The sequence below is a fragment of the Anser brachyrhynchus genome, assembly GCF_964034855.1.
Source record: "Anser brachyrhynchus genome assembly, chromosome: 1".
In the NCBI taxonomy this organism is placed as follows: Eukaryota; Metazoa; Chordata; class Aves; order Anseriformes; family Anatidae; genus Anser; species Anser brachyrhynchus.
In genome coordinates, this window is record NC_137694.1 from 59,274,126 (window position 1) to 59,294,825 (window position 20,700).

The following is a 20,700-nucleotide window of genomic DNA, read 5'->3' on the forward strand; positions in this document are numbered from 1 at the left end:
CACTTGAAACAGTGGCACAATTTTGGTGTTTTTCCTTTTGTGGTCTGTGGATCATTTCTGAGGGGCCCACAAAGTGAATGCTTGGTAGTTTAAGATTAGTATTCTGAGGCCTGTGACTCTGTGCATCTCTAGAGCCCTGCAGATAGGAAAAGGTTGGAAGTGACTGTGGTAAATGAGGAATTAAACAAACTTTAAACTTCACAGCAGTCTGGCTTGTCCTATTACACCTACAGTCCAAAAAATATATATATTTTTTCCAGTGGAACTCAGAGGGCCTTGACTCACTTAAAACTTCAGTGCAATCACTGAGCAAGGGCTTGCTACTCCAGTTCTGGAATTTTCACCCATTTCAGCAAGTCTAATTGTCCCAGTTAAGTGTGCATCATTTAGACCTAGGGGATGTTCAGAAACACTGGTTGCAGCTCAGTCTCTGAGAGCAAGATATGGGGAAGCTTTCCTGTGAGTTTTAAATGAAATGTAGACATATGTGTTCCTCTCCCATTCTGAGTTAGATATGCTTATCTTAAAATTGGCAACTGCATTAATTACTCTGAATTAAATGGCAATCTAATGTCTTTGGCTAAAGCATAACCAAAAATACTGGTTTGGACAAACCTTGGGATTGTTTTCTGACAACCTGATTGTGACTGTGTGCACTGGTGGTAACACCGTCACTCCTAGATCCTAGCACGCAGCATCAGTTGGGTCAGGGGAGCATCTGCTGTTCCAAGTGTGTGTGGGCCTTCCCATAACAGGGTTGTGAATAAATGGCATTTCCTCACAAATTTAAAGAAATAGCAATGCCATGTGCAGTTAGAGACTTTAGCACCTTACAGATGTTATCAATGAATCTGTGGTTCTCTGATTCTTTTTGAAATGTTGATGCACTTACCTGCACTTTGTGATAACGAAGTTAAGTTTAGCAGGACCAGCAGAGAGTTACTGAAAAGGTGATATTTTGCCTGAAAGTACTTGAGAATTGATTGTGCAGGGTGGATCTGCTTTCAATGTGCTTTGCTAGTTGTTGCTTGAGCATGGACTGAGATTAAGATATATTCTTTGCCTTTTGATCAGTTCCAGGCACTTTTTTGGACACCCCTGGACCATACATCTTTCAGAAGTCCGCAGAGATGTATACTGTGGCTTATTTTGGTCAACTCGAAGTTAATCAGGCAATGAACTTTGTGTTCAAATAGATGTTGGCTTGGACAATTACAACATAATTAATTATTGCAGTTTATCACTTTGTAAATTACTAGTTTTCAGCCTGATCTGGGAATTTTTCACTGCTTTGTGTGGTTCGGTTAATGCAATCACATGTGAGATCTGGAGACCAAAACCTTTCAGGGTTATCCATCTGTATACTTTCATGTATAAATACTATTACTGCAGTCAATGGGACTAGTTAGAAATATAAAGCTACACATGGAAGTGTTTGCAGAAGTGAATCCTTAATTTGCCTTTGTTCATTATCAATTGCTTGGCATGATTTGGTATATATACACATACAATCACACATTCATATTTATATACAGGCATATGCACATAAGCAGAACAGTCTTCCTGTAATACTAAGGTAGAACTTTGCTTTCTTGAGCATAAAGCAAAGAATAAACCAAGCTTTTTGAAAATGGCTAAATAATGCTATTGTACTTTGTCATTTAATGTAGTAAAATGTCTACAGTAATACTTTTTTTTTTCTTTTTTTTTTTTCAGTTCTCATTGGCTCTGGGGATTTTGCTGACTGTAGAAAGACTATTCTGGTTTGAGATAAAGTCTTCCTGACACTCAGAATATACCCTTTGACCTATATCCTCTGTTTCTGCTTTCTCATATACACGGTCTTCCTTTTGTTCATGACAAGGAAACAAATTAAAGAGATAGCAGGCAGTGTGAATTTTCAGCTCTGACAGAGTGTTGTAGCATCTTAAAATAAGATTATTGCTTTGAGAAAGGCAAGCAGTGTGCTTGATTCATCAGTCTGACAGCATGTACTAACTCAGTCTTAAAGATGCTCTTCTGGGCAAGAACAGCTACAACTGATCTGAATTTATCTGAGTAAGGAGGGCTGAGCAGATGCTACGGAGCTATCCACTATGTGGTTTTTGGATTCAGCCAGGTTTGTCAAACAGGGTTCATAAGTAAATAGTATTTCAATTTTGAAATAGGGCCCTGCCACATCCCTGGTAACTGCAGTCATTGGTTTCCGCATGGTGGCAATAGTCTGGTTGTGTGGAGTAAACTGACGAAGAGGATCCCAAGTTTTCTAATTGTTTCCTGTTCTGCACAGAACAGGGAGCCTATAAAAGAGCCGGGATTAAATCTGCATCTGAGCAAAACAAACAGCACCCATTTATTGTACACTGAAAGAAGCAGACTGGGTCTACTTTTTAGCTTTCACATTATTGTCACCATGCTACGAACACCATGGCTGCTTCCTTTGCACTGACAATTGAAAACTTCAATATTCCATACCTTAAAAATCTAGCGTTATAGTTTGTTGCATGGTTTTCCAGTCATTCATGTTGCTCCTCAGTAACTTAGCAATGACTAGTCCAGATATGCACACACCATATTGTTTTACGTGTTTGACTAGAACACTGACAGATTAATAGGAAGGGTAAATAGCTATGCACTCTGTGGTGGCTCAGTGTGGGCTGGCAGGATTGACTGCTGCCAGACTTTGTTGTATTTGCACAGAGGAAGCCACAGCAAAAGCCTGCTGGGGCAAGGTGACGTGGGTCATGGGTATTTGTTTCTCATCTCTATAGAAAACAATTGTCCTCTCAATGGAAGACAGCTTTTGGAAACTATGTGGTTCCACTAGTGGGGAAGCATTTGTACTTCCAGAGTGTTAAATAAAATGCAGCTATAGAGGGGCAGATGCATTAAGTGTCACCAGTACACTACACATCATGCACAAGAGTGTGGGTTCATACTCTGATAAATTATTTTCAACTATTTCATTGACTGAGTATTGTTTGTATTTTCATTGATATTTTTCTGACAATTTCTCCTATGCTGAATACTTTTTTTTTTTTTTTTTTATGATATCAGTTTAAGAAGAGTGCAAAGGGATGAATTTGTCCATGAGATAACTACTTTGGTTATTACAAAAGATCATTATTTTACCATTTGCTAGAGCACCACCTAGGAATTTCATCTGAGATCACATCTTTACAGAATTATATGCCTTAAAACCACAAAATGACACTGAGTTTTTAAAGTGATTATTAGCTAGACAGACACCAAAAGTAGTATTTTTTCCTTATTTTTTAGTTGGAGATGCATCACAAAGACTATTTTAGACAGGTCAGATACATATTGAGCATGTTCGAGTCAGGAACACTGCATCTTCAGCAGTGGAGATGCTAGAAGGGCAAATTGGGATGATCAGGTTAGGTTCCTTGGGTGGACAGTGTTGGTTCCTCTCCAAGAGAAGAAGATCCTTGTGAAGATCATATGATCATATATCACCTGGATGCATATTAGGTAGCTTAGGTACTGTTGGTGTTACTGTGGCAGTTCAGCGCTGGGGGGGGGGGATGAAGAAAACACTGCTAGGCTGCCCCTCCTGCCACTCTCACAGTACCTAAGCTGGGTGCACAGGGATAGCTGGGGTGCATCCACAGCTGGGTAATCAGGCAAAACTGATGTCATCTCTAAAAGTCACAGAGTGCCCTGCCTGTGGCAATTTTAAGCCCTCTGAAACACAGACACAGATATGTGCCTTAACCTTCATCCTTTCCTACGTTGTCTTTGAGGATAAACCGGGTTCTGTCATGAGCTGCAAAGATGCAGGGACTTCCCACTGTGTCTGACCACTGAAGAGTGTTGATTATATAATGTCAGGAACTTTTCTGCATATAAAGATTTGTGTAATGTTCACTGGTGGGATGTCCTGCTGTCTATTTGGTTACTGGATATGATTTTATTCTAGGTATGGTAGTGGCTGCATGCAGTGCTCTCGCAGTGTCAGCCTCATGCAGTGTAGGCATATGCCTAATATAATATTGTTTTGTCTCACATTCATACGGTTCATTTCCTTCAGGCAAAAAAAAAAAAACAAACACGAGCAACATCCCCCCCCAACAATCTATCCCTAAGTTAACGTTTGCTTGGATTCATGAATCTCACTTAAAATATATTGTGATGATACTGCTTATGTGTCATTCTCAACAGTGCTGACAGCCCATAAGAAAATCAGTGGGGGAATCAATCCCCTATTGTTAAGATAATGTAAATACATAAAAAAGAGCATTAACTCCAAAATAGGAGGAAAGAGGCAATTCCTGTCCCTCCTTCCTGCAGTTTGTTTGACCCTTTCTTTGCTCCAGAGTAGCTATTTGCACTATAGCAAGGTGGCCATAAAGTACCATCAGTTTGAAAGCTTGGTGGCATGAGCAAGCTGCCATGGGGCGAAGCAGTGTGTGAGGCTAGTCAGCTCCCTGCTGAGCTTCCCTTACTGCCCAGTAAATACCAGAGAGCCTGATTTTCAGCGGAAGCTGCAGAAGCTACTTGCATTGCTTGCAGGGTAAAAGATCAAGCATGAGTGCTGTAGACAGTAATATGCTATATACTCAAGCTCTAGCTTGCCTCAGTGTATTTGTTTTGCATAGATGTGATCTCATTTGGTGCTGTTTTACAGTGACTTTGTAGTGGTTGAAAGGACTACAGAAGACTCAGGGATCCAGACTGGGCCCCAGACTTTTTTCTCCTCAAGTAGAATATTTGAATAGGTTAATGGCCACAATAAACCTGTGGACAGTTCAGAACCACATCATGATGTGACAGTGATTAGTTGTTGCCATTTGGTAATGGACACAAGACTCTCTTTTTCCCTCATTTACAATGACCTCGCCAGCTGTCACTGGGTCTTTTCAGCATATGCAAGGACACTGTGAGGCCTCCGTGCAATGGAAGAGGGTCTGATTTTGGGGTGTATTATGTTTTATTGAAACTTTAAATTTATTTGGGCAACATATATGTGCTCTGTTTATACATATATGTATAAAAACTCAGACAGTGCAGTCGTTGCTGCCCTAAACTTTGTCTTTCAAGGTTTCTGGGCTTTTAATATATATATTCATTTTTCTTAGTGGTAAAGGCACAACAAAACTGCAACATAAAAAATCTTTACGTTTATGGCTGGTGTGCCAAGCCGTGAAGTCTGTAGACTTCAAGAAATATGAAGGGTGAAACAGTGTTAAATACGAGGATGCCTGTAGACAGTTCCTAACTCCCACCGCTGGCCTGCTACTGGAAACTCTGCACAGGTTTAATGGTGTTTAGTGTTTTTTATTCTCTGGTGCTTGCTGCAGAGACCCCCCCGCCTTGTCTCTGAGCAACTATTGCAGGTCTTTCTTCCTAATGTCTCCTTCCTGCGGGGTGGGCTCAAGCATCCCAGGAATGGCAGTGACTGCTGGGTCCATGCAGGGTGTACATGGCCCCAGGTGCTACTGAAGTAACCAGCTGAGGTAGGCATGTTATCATGGGAAAGCAAAATACCCTGGTAACAACCTTTAATGCTATATGCATCACTTTTCACAGAGGCCATTGTAGAGGCTGCCCATGAAATTACGCTGTAGTTTCATGCTCCCTATGAAGACTTCTGTGCAACTGCTAGTACGGGCTGGTGCTGGCCCACAGCGCAAAGGGTAGCATTTTTATCCCAAATATTTTAGTGTCTCTAATGCTATAGTGCCTGCCAAAAATAGCTGTGCAGAAAGTGCCCTGGTGCCTTTGGCTGGACAAAGCATTGGCTTAAGTTCATAGAATCGTAGAATATCTTGAGTTGGAAGGAACCCACAAGGATCATCAGGGCAAACTTCTGGCTCCACACAGGACTATGTAAAAATCAGATCATGTGTCTGAGAGTGTTGTCGAAATGCTTCTTGAACTCTAGCAGGGTCGGTGCTGTGACCACTGCCCTGGGGAGCCTGTCCCGGTACCTGATCACCCTCTCAGTGCAGAGCCTTTCCCTAACACCCAGCCTGACCCTCCCCTGTTCCAGCTCCATGCCGTTCCCTTGGGTCCTGTCGCTGTCCCCAGAGAGCAGAGCTCAGCGCCTGCCCCTCCGCTCCCCTCGTGAGGGAGCTGCAGGCCGCCATGAGGCCTCCCCTTGGCCTGCTCTGCTCTGGGCTGAGCAAACCAAGGGGCCTCAGCCGCTCCTCATACATCTTGCCCTCCAGACCCTTCAACATCTTCGTAGCCCTCCTTTAGAAACTATCTAACAGTTTTATGTCCTTCTTATATCATGGAGCCCCAAACTGCACACAGTAGTAAAGGTGAGGCCACACCAGTGCAGAGCAGAGAGGTACAATCCCAGAAGAAACAGAAGTTGTATCTAATTTTACTGCTGTTATTGGATTTTCTTTACAGGATGTCTGCTGTAAAATTGACTGTTTTTCATGGACTTTATAAAGTGTTTCCATTGCTTTTTATGGAGAATCCACTCTATTTTACATTTTTGAGGCATTTCTTTTGTGTTTGCAAAAATAGATAACACAAACTGGTACTGTCAATGGTATCATGAGGAGTTAGGCATCCAGTCCCCATTGACTTTAAACAAAACAGTGCAGGGAGAATGTCTCCTGGTTTATATGAGCAAATTGCCACAAAGTACAATAATAATAATAATACAAAAAGACATGAACTTACCTTCTTTAATGCACTCACAATCCGCACCAATGCAAGGAAGAGTACAGCATGCTTCAGTACACAAGCTCAGTTGCTGCTTTCTATTGTACATTTAATAATTTAAGGCCAATAAAATACCCTGATAGAAGTCTATTAGCTCTGGAAGACTCCAGACAGACACTGATGAGTTATGGGCAGGACTAAATCCATCATGCCAGTTTAATTGATTTATTTACTTATTTTACTAATGTGGCATTTTTGCATACTCCTTTCCAGGAAAAACAGGAATGTTAAACGGATGATTTACTTTCCTTTGAAAGTGTTTGCAAAAGTAGGGTATCCCACGGTGTATTTCAGTACCACTGTCTCAGTCTTGTCTGAGCCCGTATCAGAGGAGTTGCTGTGGGCACAGGACCCATATTCTGACCTGCTCATTGTGCAAGTGGGTATGGCAGGGGTATGAGCTGGAGTACTGGCAGGAGAGAGGAAGGAGGGGAAGATTGGCTTGGAAGGAGAACAGGCATTGTAATAGTAGGAACAATATAATGTTTGTAAGAAGACAAGCAATACAGGTGTGCAATAGGAATTAGCCCAGATCACTGCCATGGTTTGAAAGATTCAGAACTGTGAAACATAAAATGATTAAAAACAACTTTGGCACATCTCAAATTCTCTTAACGATGTAGGTTGTTGTAGCCTCCAGAAATTGGTTCTGTCACCTTGGCTAGTCTCACTGCTGGAGTAGTCCCTCTTTATTGGTAGAAAAGGCAGCAGAAAGTGGGCCCAAAATCTAGGGTTCCCTTCAAATGTATGACAGAAAGACTGGTATAAAATCTACTGCGCCTAAATGATTCAGCAATTAAACCTACAATTAAGATAAAGGTGAAATCTAGAATCCCGGAGCAGAATCTTTAAGAATAACAAAAGGGATGCAAGTAAATCTGTCAGACAAAAAAGGCTTTGCAAAGTGGAAGATTAGTCTCACTTTAAGATGAATTATTTGGCCTTATTGTCACCCTTCGGCCTTGCTGGATAATGAATGTATGAGCTTATGTATTTTTGGAGCAGTAGTAGCAGAAGTCCCCATACCCTGCCAGTGGGAAGCATGTCCCTCCTAGTTCAGGCACATGGCTTCTGTATTGTGTGCTTGTCCTCTTTCAATAACTTACAGTGCCACTGGCTCCGGGTTTCATATAAATAATCCTAACGTCATTACCCAGCCCTTTCTGTCAATACGACGGTAAATGCTGACATCAAAAACACTTGTATCTTGAGAGCTGGCTCTTTGAAGCTAAAAGTAACCCTGTTCTTCTCCTGCAGAGCAAACATTATTGATAGTTTTCTGCAACAGCAGTTTGTACAAGTCCTGGAACAAAATCAAGATTTGTTGAAGAGGGTGGGTTACTATCCTTCTCAATTCAAGAGATATTTTTCAGGAGCTTGTATTTATTGCACTATGTCCCTAACTGAGGAGGCAGAACAGGCTGTTGTTTTGGAGGACCTGCATGCAAGCTACTGCCACTTATTTGTGCAGAGCCTCCCTGCACTGTGAGAAATGGAGTGGAGAAAATGTTGTGGTTAACAGGGAACCTGGAGCTGTGGGTACAGAGGACCCAATTTGGGTTTCTGCCTGGAACTCCCCCTGCTATTATTAATTGAAAATTTATAGTCGTGATATAGAAGTTCATTCAGACTGAAATTTCATGGAAGCAAAATTTCAGTTGAGAAGTACAGTGGATTTTTCATCTTCTCTTTTTACTTAAAAATTTTGAGCTTTCTTGCTGTTTTTGAGCTGATTAAATATATATATATATCCTCAGTGGATTTTAATATTTCTTTAACTTTAAAATGCTCACAAATGAAATGATAAAAAAAAAACACACCATACAGCATCATCCAGAACAAGCATAAAGGCCAAGTTACAGGATCTTCTTATTTGCAGTGCCATATTCTTACTAGCAGTAATGATCTCTCAATGAATAGTTTTACTTGGCCATATTGTGTCTCATGGGCATTGTTCAGTAGCTGTGGACACAGTAGTCAATTTATATGCTATCTAATTATTTTATACAGGATTTAATCACAGGAGTCTGTCTACACCGGCACTTGTTCTGGAATAGGGTCTAGGAAATCCCTTATTTCAAATAAAATATCTTAGCTCTTGTGCATTTTTATTCCATTCAGGGTTTTCATCAAAACTTGTGCTGCATGGGTAACCTGCTTCATGTACAAGCTCACTTTGCATTGTGTAGCCATGATGAGAGCTAGCTATAGAGACAGACAAGTCTGCCCAAAATGCCAGTGTTTTCACTGAGCAACCAGTTCTTAACATCTGGACAGTTTCATTCAAAGTCCAAAATCTTGCCCTTTTGCCACCACTTTGTTTGGTTATTGACTTTTCAGAACATAGGTTTGGTTGTCATTTCAACAAAAGCTAAATTTTTAAAAGGCAGATGTGATGAAAGTCTCTACTGAAATCAAAATCCAGATTTTCTGGAAAAAGATGGAAGTGAGCAACCAGAACTGCGACCTGCTTGGCTTATTGTGCTCCAGCTTTCTCTGGGAAGTGGGACCAAGGATGCTGTGCTTGCAGAACCCTGACACTCACCTGCATGTTTTCCCTCTCCTAAATTTACCTGCAGAGGCTATACACATTGCTCTGGGATCAGTCCTATAAATGCTGGGTACAACAACATCCCTGTTGCTCGAGTGCCCGAGTCCCCCAGCTGCCCACTGATGAACATGAGTCATGGATGAAGAGACAGGAAAACACAGGCAGCAGTTATAGATCTTTGCCAGTTTTCTAGTACTTGAAAGACCTGATCGAAATTTCTCATCCGACTGTCCCGAAGAAAGGAAAAACTCTTATCTTAAAGATTCATGATCTGAGCACCCGATAGGATCTGCCGTTTCCATAGAGCCAGGCCCTAGATTTCCCTTTAATGTAATTAAGCCTGAAGATTTATGAATACAACAGGCCAGAACTTGATCCATGTTCATTTTCAATTACTGCAGTGAAAGGCCTCCATCCAGATGTCTCTATTTACAGCATTCACACGGGCAGGACCAGGGGCCTGGGGGGGAGGGACCGCAAATTGTCACACTTGTTAATTCTTCACTGAGGACACTCAGCAGAGGTCTTGGCTTTGACCCCACCACAAAAGGCAGGGGTCCACTGGAGCAAGTGCATCAATGATGAGGGGGCTGACCCGCCGACCCGCCGGGGTTGCTCCCTCCGCTTTGTAGGTATTTGGGTAATAATGGGGGTTCATTCCTTATTTTTATTTCTGTTACAGTGCCGGGGCTTGGAAAGAAAGAGAGGAGCTCTGATGTGAAAGACAAACATACATAATGAGAGGATCAAGCTTCCCCTGGCAACAGTAACTACTATGAAATGCTACAGGGGAAATACACAGTACTTAGTGACCCACATAATCAGGCCTATTTTGGTAGCATTGTTTTATTTTTCTTTTGAAGCTTTTTTTTTTTTTTATGTTCTCAGATCCATAATTTTGTTCGAGGAGCAATATTTGGGCATAGTGTCTTTTCTCTGCTACCAGACCTAGTCTAATGCTCTAGGTAGGCTTTTCGTCACGCGCGTGGCTGCTGGTACAATACCAAGTATTGTGCTGTCTGTATGCGTTTTTATTCCAGTTCCTCAAGGCTTCTGACAGACTCATGCTAGACACCTTTTTTTTTCCTTTAAAAATGCTTAAAGAAAAGTAACTGAAGTGTCACTGTAAAAAGAGAGCTGCACCTTTCAAATATCTACACAGAGCTGGGTGCTTTGTTCATATTCAAAAAAAGCTAGTGAAACATTGTGTATTCCTAAAAACAGCCGTCTCTCTCATAATGGTGTTTCTATTTTCACAGCACAAGGAACAAGACTGTGATAGCACAGTGTTGTTTCCACTGAACTATAATTGCATGTCATAAATTAAAATATCTTCATTAAAGCAAACCCTTTACAAATTTTCCAAAAGGCTAGATTATTTCTTGAAATAACAGAAAATGTTCCACTCCATTAGCATTTAAAAGAGATTTATTTCTTTTGCCTTCTGAAGCTGTAACTTTTTGGCTTGAAGATAGGTTTAGAGGTTTTAAGGGATCTGAACAAACTCTGCAAATGTGAAATTATGAGCAAAACCAGAAACCCAAAGCATCCTCTCCACTTTCAGACAGTGAATAAAAGCTGTGCAAATACTGCCCAGGAATGGCTGCTATAGTTGGAAAAGAAAAACTAAAAGGAGGAATGAACGGCTGATGCTAGGAATTTTTTTTTTTCAGTCCCTTATCAGGATGATGTTGAGAGTTTCCTGAAAAAAAAAGAAAAAAAAATGAGGACAAGCTCAGTAATTGTGTGCTGCTAATTAGGATACCCATATTGAAATATATGTAATACAAGGTTGAATCCTTCTCAGTTGGCTTCAGAATTAGAATTTGAATATGATTTCTACTTAGCTATTGCTCTCACTATCAGCTACATTTTAGTTTTAGTCTTACAGCCTATTTCAGGCTTAGAGTCTCTTAGCAGAATTTTCACCTTGGACTTACTAAGCCTTGTGGCTCTAGGTTTCAGTGCAACATGTGTTTCTGTGGTGAGGTTCCTTGTTCTCACAGATGGATTGCACTCCTGCCTGGCAGAGCAATGCACACCCAGCATTTCAGGGCTCTACACTGGGCATGCTGTTCTTGCCCATCTTTTAGGGAGAGTCCTCTTGTTATGGTCCTGGTGCCCCAACCATGGCAACTGCTCTGAGGAAAGCAGCTACAGAATATCAGGGAAGGACCTGGTCATTCAAAAGGCTGAACAACAATAAAGAGAAGAACAGATAATATTTTGGTAAAAGAAAATTCAAGATTTTTGCTGCTGCTTATGGCCAGGAAGAGGAGATCAGAATCCTCAACAGGAAAACTTTTGTTAAACTGATCTGGTGCAAACCATCATGGCAACAGAGATGATAAGAAGGAAGAATAGAAGCATTTCTTCCTATCAACCATCCAGTTTTATGGGAAGGATTGGTCTGATACCAAATCCTCTTTCTAACTATAATTTACAATTTTCATATGAAACAACTATTTTACTTTCACAAAGAAAGACAAGGATTTCTTTTATGAACTAACAAGTGGAGTTGAAGGTATATGGCTTTATCTTGGTGTACTCATCGATTCCGTTCTTACTTCTCTTGTGGTCAGGAGAAAGGTTCAGCCAGTGATGGCAAATCTTTCCATCAACATTAAAAACATCTGATCATATCTTACAGTGCACCCTATACTCATCCATTGGGAATTAGGCCAATGAAGGGCATTTTGGAAGACACTCCAATGGCCTCTGATTAACAGCTCCAAGTGTAGAAAAGTTCCTTGGGTGAAAGTATCTAGTTGTAGTTTCCATGCCATCTTGCTCAGCTGTTCTCTGTATTTTGTTTTGTTCTGTGTAAGTCATCCTGAAAAAAATTAGGGAATTGTTATTTCATGTAACAATAGCAATTCCACAATTTTACTTATTTCTGATTAAAAATCATTGACAGAAGAAACACCTGGTTTGAATGAAAACAGTAAGATGAATATGCTGGAAAATAAGGTTGTTGCATCCTATTTATAGGAGTTATTTTACTAGCAGATACTTTAAATTTCATGTTATTTAATACCATAATCAAACATGATCACATTTTGAATAAAGTAAGTAAAAGCCATGCAAAATTCGCCTTTCTCCCCTCATGGAGAAGAGATCTTTTTCTCTCATGTGGGGATTTGGGGCACTGCAATTCAAGTTCCTCTTTGGTGGAGGAGGGATTTGAAGCCCACTGTGTAGGCCACAGCTAGGAAATTGTATGGCATGGTTGAAACAGTCCTGGGGCAGCTCTCTCCCCAAGATTCACTTTTATTAATATTAAGTTTTCTATGAGATTATTTTAGAAGCACAGCCATGATGAGATGAGTAGAGATGTGCTGATTTACGTCAATAAAAATCCTGTTGTAGTTGTCTTTTTTTGCAAGTAACAATTGTCTTACATCTCAGGAGTTCAAAATATGTGTTCCAAGGCTTGACATTTAACAAATTGTACATTTTTTTATTAGGTAGTGAACATGAAGTATCATTATATTGTAATTGCAAGAAATAAATATTTTGTGGGATCTCTCCTTCATCTTTTTCATAACATATTGGGACACTCTTTACTTATTTTTATACTATTTAGATACATTTTCAAAGGTTTTGTTCTGAAATATATTGCATCAGTGCACTTAAAATTTAAATGCTAGTGTAGGTAGTGTAGTCCATCTTCTTTAACCTTGTGCTGGTGGATGAGAAGTGTTCTGCTGAGGAAGGGCTTGCATTGCAAGCCTGCCAGATCTTCAAAGGGAGACACCTGTTCTGCCTCCTCCTTCCACTGAGACCAGTTTGCATTTTGGGACCTCTTTGGTTCTGGTCTGTCTCACCCACGCACTTATGGAGGGCTCTGGATTTGGCTCAGTGTCTGCTGGGAAGACTGTGGGGTAAAAACAATAAAGGAAAAGTGCTTCTGGGGTGTGAGAGGAAGGAAAACTCCTACTGTGTTTCCTCCCGGCCTCTGAGGATATCCCAATATATCAATACAGATAGTGCCCACATCAATATTCTTCTGTAAAAAGTTGGAGTGCCACATCTACCCAGGTTTTATCCATGGGCTTAATCTGGGCTTGGTTGGCTGGGCAGTGGCACTGCTCTTCTTAGAGATGGAGGCGCACATATCCTTTGCAGGTTCAGAGCCAAAGCTGATGGGTCTGTAATTGCATCACTTCCTTGCACAGTTGAATTTACCACTTGGCAAAATGGCCTGAGATGATGTAAGCTGCTTTGTTAATAAGACATAACCCTCCCTTTTCTCTCATACCCTCTTGAATTCTGCTCCAGGGATGAATGAGTTCATCCTAGATAATCTCAGCAATGAGATCTGGTTGCTTAACTCTTCTTGGAAAGACAGCATGGAGGCCTGAGAGTGGTAAGAAATTATGATTTACTGCCAGCACTTCTGACTATTGCCAGTACATAGTCTGTTTCCTAAGTGGTCCTCTTTCTTCATTAACCACAAACAGTAATGGTATTTTGAACTTTTGTATACAGAACAATTTTGATTTGTTCTTCTACAAAATGTTAGTTTCTCCTTATTGTTATCAATCCTTTAAACAACCGACCCTTATGCCTATAATCAGATTTATTGGCTTTCGTCAGGCCTCAATATTATACGGTCCTCATTCAGTTTATCATTTACAGGGTGAGCTCACACCCTTGTTAAAAATACCTGAGAAAAATCACTTGGCTACCATTGGCACTGTGTGGGTAATATTCAGTCTGGCATTTATTTATTTTTGCCACTGCACTCTGCCTCTCTGAAGCTTTTGAACATTACGTCTCAAACCACGGCTCAGAAGGTTAAGATACACTTCCGAAGTACCAGCAAAGACACCTATTTTGCTTTCTTAAGCAAAGCAGACCAAGTCATCTGCTCTGCAAGGTATAAATGACCTTCTGTTGCAGGGAAGAAGAATGATGTATTATTTTCAGAAGAACAAGAAAATTCTTATACTGACCAACTGCTTAGTATGGTGCTTTGGTCATTCTTTTTGGAAAAATATTTTGAAGAAATTCGTGCTAAAGAACTCCGCTTTAAACAAGGTGAGTGTGAGCTTGAAGATCTTACTTACAGACTCAAAGTCTTGTAAATCCCAAGATGTTGTAAGCATCTTTAAAATAACCTTGAATCCAGCATCATGAAAACATGAAATGCATTTTCTTAACTTCTACACTGAACAGTACAGAGTCGTAGAGGACTGTTTAGTCTTTCTTTTAAGTACCTTTTTCCTGACTTAGATGATCTGTGCTTTTTTTTTTTTTTTTCCAAAATGCATATTTTTATTAAAAAGACCTGATACAGTAGGTAGAACCACAACTTCTCCCATTTGCATTTTATGCCATTAATGTAATATAATCGTTGTCGTAAAGATGGTTTTAGCTTGTTCCCTGCATAGGGCTGGGACTTTGTTGCCATGTTGGTGTATAATAGATACCAGTGCTCTGTTCAATATTCAATTGTGATATGAAAGTAAGAGCTAGAAAATTAAAGTAATTAAAGTTGAAAATCCCCAATGCAACTTCAGTTTAACTGAGATGCTGTTGCTCACTTGTATTTTGTTTTCCTCCTTGTGGGTTTGATAAATGAGGCACTTGCCGCACTAGTCAAAATTTCGAAGTGCGTGTTTTGCTGTGAGGTTTCAGACTAAGTTTATTTGCTGCCTAGGTAACAAATCCAGATGTGACACTTCTCTGTGTATTTTGCTGAATTATGTGGAACAAGCTGAAGACAAACACAGGAGACTGTACCCAGTTAAAGTGTATGCCGTGGTATCCCGGTGAGTTACTAAGGAAAACAAATATTGTACTCCTTGTCACTTGGATCTGTCTGGAAGTGAAACCAGAAGCTTGGCATTTAGACGTGAATAACTGCCTGTATGATTTCCATTATCTTTCTTTGACCTAAGATTGTTTTACTTTAGAAAGTAATTGCTCTGTGTATTGATTAAAGCCTCACGACTATAGTGTTTCAGCACAAGAGAAAATTCAAGCGCAGAGAACAGGATTGATTGCTGCTACAGAAAACTAACAGCAGTTTGTTGTCTTTTTATCTCTGATGACTTTAATCTTGAAACTGATTTTCTAATTGTGAATCACTTTACAATGTGTACTTCTGAACTGTGAAGCTGGGCTTGCCGCTGGAATTGATACAGTTATTGATAAGAGTTTTTTTATTTTATTTTATTTTTTGCAAATCAGTATGTTATAGAGATATACCCTCTTGGAAGAGCAACTGCATTTTTTAGAGAGTAATTCACCTGGCAAACAAAAGTTCCAGTACTTTGTGACTAAAGGGATTACTGAGAAAAAAAGCACAAGACCCTGCCATAATATATCTGACTTTCTGGTCTGTGCTGTTTAGCATGATAATGACCCAAGATTCAATACTAGAGACATGTAGAAAATATAAAAGGTATTTTCTGTATTTAATGAGGTTAGAAATGAAGCCAATATTCACATTATGAGTACATTGTATTCCTAATGAAGCTAAAATCATACTGATTTCAGTGTGAGATTTTGCAGTATTGCAGCGAATTATCCTCCCATTATTTGACCTCTCCTCAAACTCAAATGAATAAGTGATCTAAAAGGGGGGTGGAATCATCTTTCTTAGTTTTTGGTGAATGGCTTAACTGCTAAGAACAAACAGGATTTAGCAGCTAGGAAGGTGCTTATGGTGACAGTGGCCTCAGGCTCAATCTCTGTGTTGAGGCTGCCCTTTCACAGACTGCTCCAAGCCTCCTGGCCTCCGCTCTCGCTTTGGGAGCAGAGTTGAGTATTTCACACTGTAGAAAGCAGACTGGTGGGTCTGGAGAACAAGAGATGATGAGCTTGATTATGAGCAAAAAGCTAGGGGCTGCCCTCTCCCCACTGATGTCAATGAGAGTTTTGCCACGGGCTTGGATGGGGCCAGGATTTTATGCGATGGGGGTATTTGTCAGCCAGGTCACAGATGCCATCCTGTGCTGGAACTGAAGGAAGCTGCTAATAAGTTTCCTATGATGGAAATTTTTCACAGAAGGCAGTTTTCTGTGCAGGAATGAGACAGAGAAATTCTCAAAGTCATGAAGGACCATAGGTGAAAAAGATTGGAAAGAATTAAAAAGCATAAACAAACAAACAAACAAAAAAACACCATTCATCTTGCGTCTTCTCACACAATAACAGAAGCATTAGCTCCTAATGTCTAAAGTTCTTGCAATCAAAAATGATTAAGCAGAATCTGGAGGTTAAACAACTCAATTTTAACTTATCATCCCTAAAAGGAGAAACTAAATTTGGGATGCAATCTCATTAATATTGATGTGCTTTAAATATATTAATAGGGTGGTAGTGTTATAATAAATATTCTGAAATCTTTGGAATTGCACAGACTTTTCCTTTGGACACCTCAGGTCGAAGTCTATCTCTTCTTGTTCATTTTGGTAATCTCAGGGACTGTAGCCTCCTATTTGCTGTGACTGAAGAAACTTGAGGAGGAATCTGCTAGGGTTCTCTCAACCTACTTGGTATTTCTTGCTGTACTGGTGGATTAAATGTGGATTCATGTATCTGTGAGGATAACTCTTCTGTAATGGATTGGAGAAATATTGAGAATACATTATATGTTCAGCATGGATCTATACACTGAATTATCCTCCATTTTTAAAGGTAGTTGTTTGATTTAACAGTTGTGTGTTCAAGAGGCTCCATAAGGTATTACTAAATTTTAAAAAGGTGCACATCTGTCTGCTCTTGACAGCAATGAATCTTAAGTAGATTTCCAAGTTATTTATGGGTATCAAAGTGATGTTCCTATTGTAGATCAAGAGCCATAGTGTGCTTCCCTTCTTTCCTGCTTTCCCCCTTGCAGTGCTGTAAATCTAACTTCTGCCCATCCTATTGTTCGAAGAAAAGCAGCCATATTGTGCTGATTGCTATTAAATTAAAGCAGAAAGGGAGGGAAACAAATGCGGAAGCCAATCTTACCAGCAGGGATACCACTATCTTTTATTTTGTTTTTTGGGGGTCACAAAGTCATGGCAGGCAGCTGACCTCTGATAACCTTTTCAGTGCCACAGCATGCAGTTTCTTTCGGAAGAACTTAATTAAACACAACTGAAGTTCCTGGCTAACATTTGTTCTTGAAAAGAGTCTTCTTTGATTGGTGTTTTCTGCTGAGGGACAACAGAGATGCTGCTTTTGTTCCTAGGAGAAAAGTTAGCATATGTTAGTTAAGGATTTGTGGTTTCCTATAGTGTTGCTGGTCCTTTCTGAAGGTGCACCAGGCTTCTCAGCTAGCATCGAAGAACCACAGCAGTGGAGAAAAAGCAAGTTCAAAACACTTTGTATAAATATCAAATGAATTTACTCCTACTTAGGGCCATGTGTAGTTTGGTCCAAGCTAAATAAAATCGGATTCCTCCTAAAGAGTTGGTGATGTGTCTGTGGTAGTCCGTGTCTTTGATATGATCCATGCAGTATGAAACATGCATCCACCAAATCTTGGCTGTGAGGCCAATCAAGATTAATTGCAACAAGATGAGATTTTAATTCTTCTGTCATGGAAATGTGCTTGCAACACACGAGAGAATAAGAAGTTTTTTGTGGTATAGGATAGAAATCCAGAATACTGCTTGAATATAGATTGCACGTGTCAGGTGAAGTGTGTGCTGTCACAAGTAAAGCTCTTTCAATTGCAGAAATATCTGGATATAAGTAATCTTCTGTATGCTTTTCTTAGTTTGATTATAATGGCATTTCATAAGTGGAATCAGTGGCAGAACATTTGACTGGAGGGAAGGACCGTTAACGATTCCTGGAAATGGAGCTGGGTTCTGTACATGGTGTTTGCTGAGCCTCTTTGAAACAGAAGGCATTGCTGACAGGTGTCTCAATCTAGCTCAGGATGCGTGAGCATCTGTATGAGTCTTTGATGGAGACAAAACTAAAATTTGAGCTTTCCTGCACGAGCAACAGGAAGAGGGAAGTCCTTTCCTTTTCTCACTGGCACGAGCTGGGTGCTGGCAGCACCCAAGTCGCTGGTTTGGGCAGGGAAGGTCCGGCTCGTTGCCAGGGGAGGGATGTCTCAACAGACGGACAGCTCTCATCAGCTGCCACCTGCTGCCATAGCACAAGGGGCTCTCAGTTTGCAGTGTCTCACTTTGTTTCCCAGGTCAAAACATTCAGTGTGTCTGGCCACTGAGGTCTGCTGTGCTGGCAGACGTTTTTTACTGGGACAGCAGCCCCCTTTGGGCAGGTGAGAGCAGGGGAGCAGCTCCTGCACTTGGAGGTTGTCCTGGGTGTTGCCAGGGGAAGTGAATGGTCCTGCTTCATCAAGAGCAGTGGGACAAGGTGAGGTATATAAAATATACCACAGGAGACCCTTCCTCCTTTGCCGAGAGAGGATCCCTTCCCTCCTCCCCCTTTAGCAAATCACAGCAAAGCAAAATTTTCCCATTATTTACTATTCCATTTTCTCTGTCTCCTTTTTGCCCCTGCTGTTTAATAGTGTATGTCCCAATCTCACAAAAGAGGCATGGGGATGATGTTTGCTGAGACTGCGTTGCCAGTTAATGCATCTCCGAGCAGGCGAAGGGTACAGGAAGCATCTGTTTTCAGGGCTGGGGCCACACGGAGCAGAAATGGTGCAGTAAGAACTGCCTGGAAAGATCAGGTTACCAACTCATTAGAGGGAATGCATCCTGGTAACTGTAAAATGAGCTTCCATATTCCCTCATTTCTAGCATCTAATTTGCTAGGTGGTTTCGTTTATTAGCATACATTCAAGTGTGTGGGCACTTGTATGGCTCTTTCTTTAAGAAACAAAAACATTAACCCTCTAGTACACCACCTGTTTGCACTTCATTGTCAACTGTGAGGGGTTATTTTATTGGCTTCATTGTTTCAGTTTTCATTAACTTTTTTCTTTATTAACATGCAGGCTGCAATCTGGTTTCTTTTTGCTAGCAATGGACTTTGTTTGTCATTAATACCATACTTCTGGCTATATTTCTTTATTTAAAAGAAATAAAGCTTTTCTTTTATATCTAGACTTTATATCTACCCTTGGTCTGTGTCTCTGTCCTAGTGGCTTTCCAAATGTACTTGATTTAGCTTTTCAATATGTAATTAATGCCAAACAAGTTAATTGCTTTACAAGTGTCCAAAATTCCCTCGTTTCATTTCTATTCATTTATCAACCTTCATTATACAGCCACTGTTCCACATAAACACAAATGATTGTTAATGAATGCCTAATGTCGTATTCATTAGAAAATCAGGTTAATGGCTAGTAATGAATATCTGAGCTACTTGTTACTTTCAAGTGTGTGTGTGGTTTTTTTTTTTTCCATGTTGATTACAATACTTCTTTAATCTACAAAGAAATCATACCTGTATGTTAGACCAACTGAAATGCGATGAGGTCAAACTTTTGCGAAACCCTAGAACCGTATTGCAGGTGGTTTCTCTTTGGGTGGAATGCTAAAGACATTGACAAAGACAGACAACCTGTAACCACTACTTTATCCTTAGTTTGTGATTCATTTACTTAGCAGACTACTCGTGTTCTTAAAACCATTTGAAGCTAGTCAGGCTGACAAAGAGCATTCCTAGATCCCTTTTTACAGTCATAGAGATTTGAATATGCAGGATTAGTAAATGTAGCTGGTACATACTTCCGAGACATACAGTAATTCCACTGAATAGCTTATTTCTCTTTATGGGAGCGTGAAGTGCTGTCAACCAACCATCCAGACGCCTACTTTTGTAGGCCACTGTAGTTTACCACAGGTGAGCACTCAAATGGAAACCAGTGCTAAATTTAATACTAACTAAGTTTTGACCAGATAATGCTATTGCATGTACTTCTATATATCCATGCAGCTATAGATCAGTGGGAATGAGTAGGTCTTACATGTTTTTGACCACAGATTCCCAGCTGCTGTATACTGTCTAATCCCCATGAGGATGATCTGCCCCTAGGAGCTTTTAAAGCAGCATTGGAAGAATGCATCAGTAGAGCTGCAACCAATGCTTTGATAGCCGATGTTGTGTGGAGATTTTCTAGGAAGTGATCTGCTTTATGGTAGTTTTGGACGTTGAAATACAGTTCTGCACTGAATATTGGCTGACCTTCGGGAAATAAGCTTTGGGAAACACCTTATTTCAATCAGAGAGAAAAGTGGGTCCTGACTCTTTCTGTAGTTTAAATTTCAGTTGAACTTATCATCGAGAAGACATGAAACTCTGCCTTGATCAAATTGCATTCTAGCTAACAATATTCTTTTGCCTTCACCAGGAGTGCCTTTCAGCTCCTGGTCTCTGTAAGTGTTGTGCATGATATTAATTCCTTAGGCTGGTTGGTATCACCCACCCCAGAAGTGGCTGCATTTTTGTGGCTGAAGAAATTCTTAGATGTTGCCTATAGTTTTAAAGTGTTGTATTTTGACTTACAATAACTCAGT

The 20,700-nt window shown here is 40.3% G+C and overlaps 1 protein-coding gene across 1 annotated transcript in view; it reads left to right on the forward strand.

Moving 5' to 3' along the window:
* LOC308179187 (uncharacterized protein) overlaps positions 1–20,700 on the forward strand; it is a 198,516-nt gene that overhangs the window by 10,716 nt on the left and 167,100 nt on the right. The window lies entirely within an intron of this gene.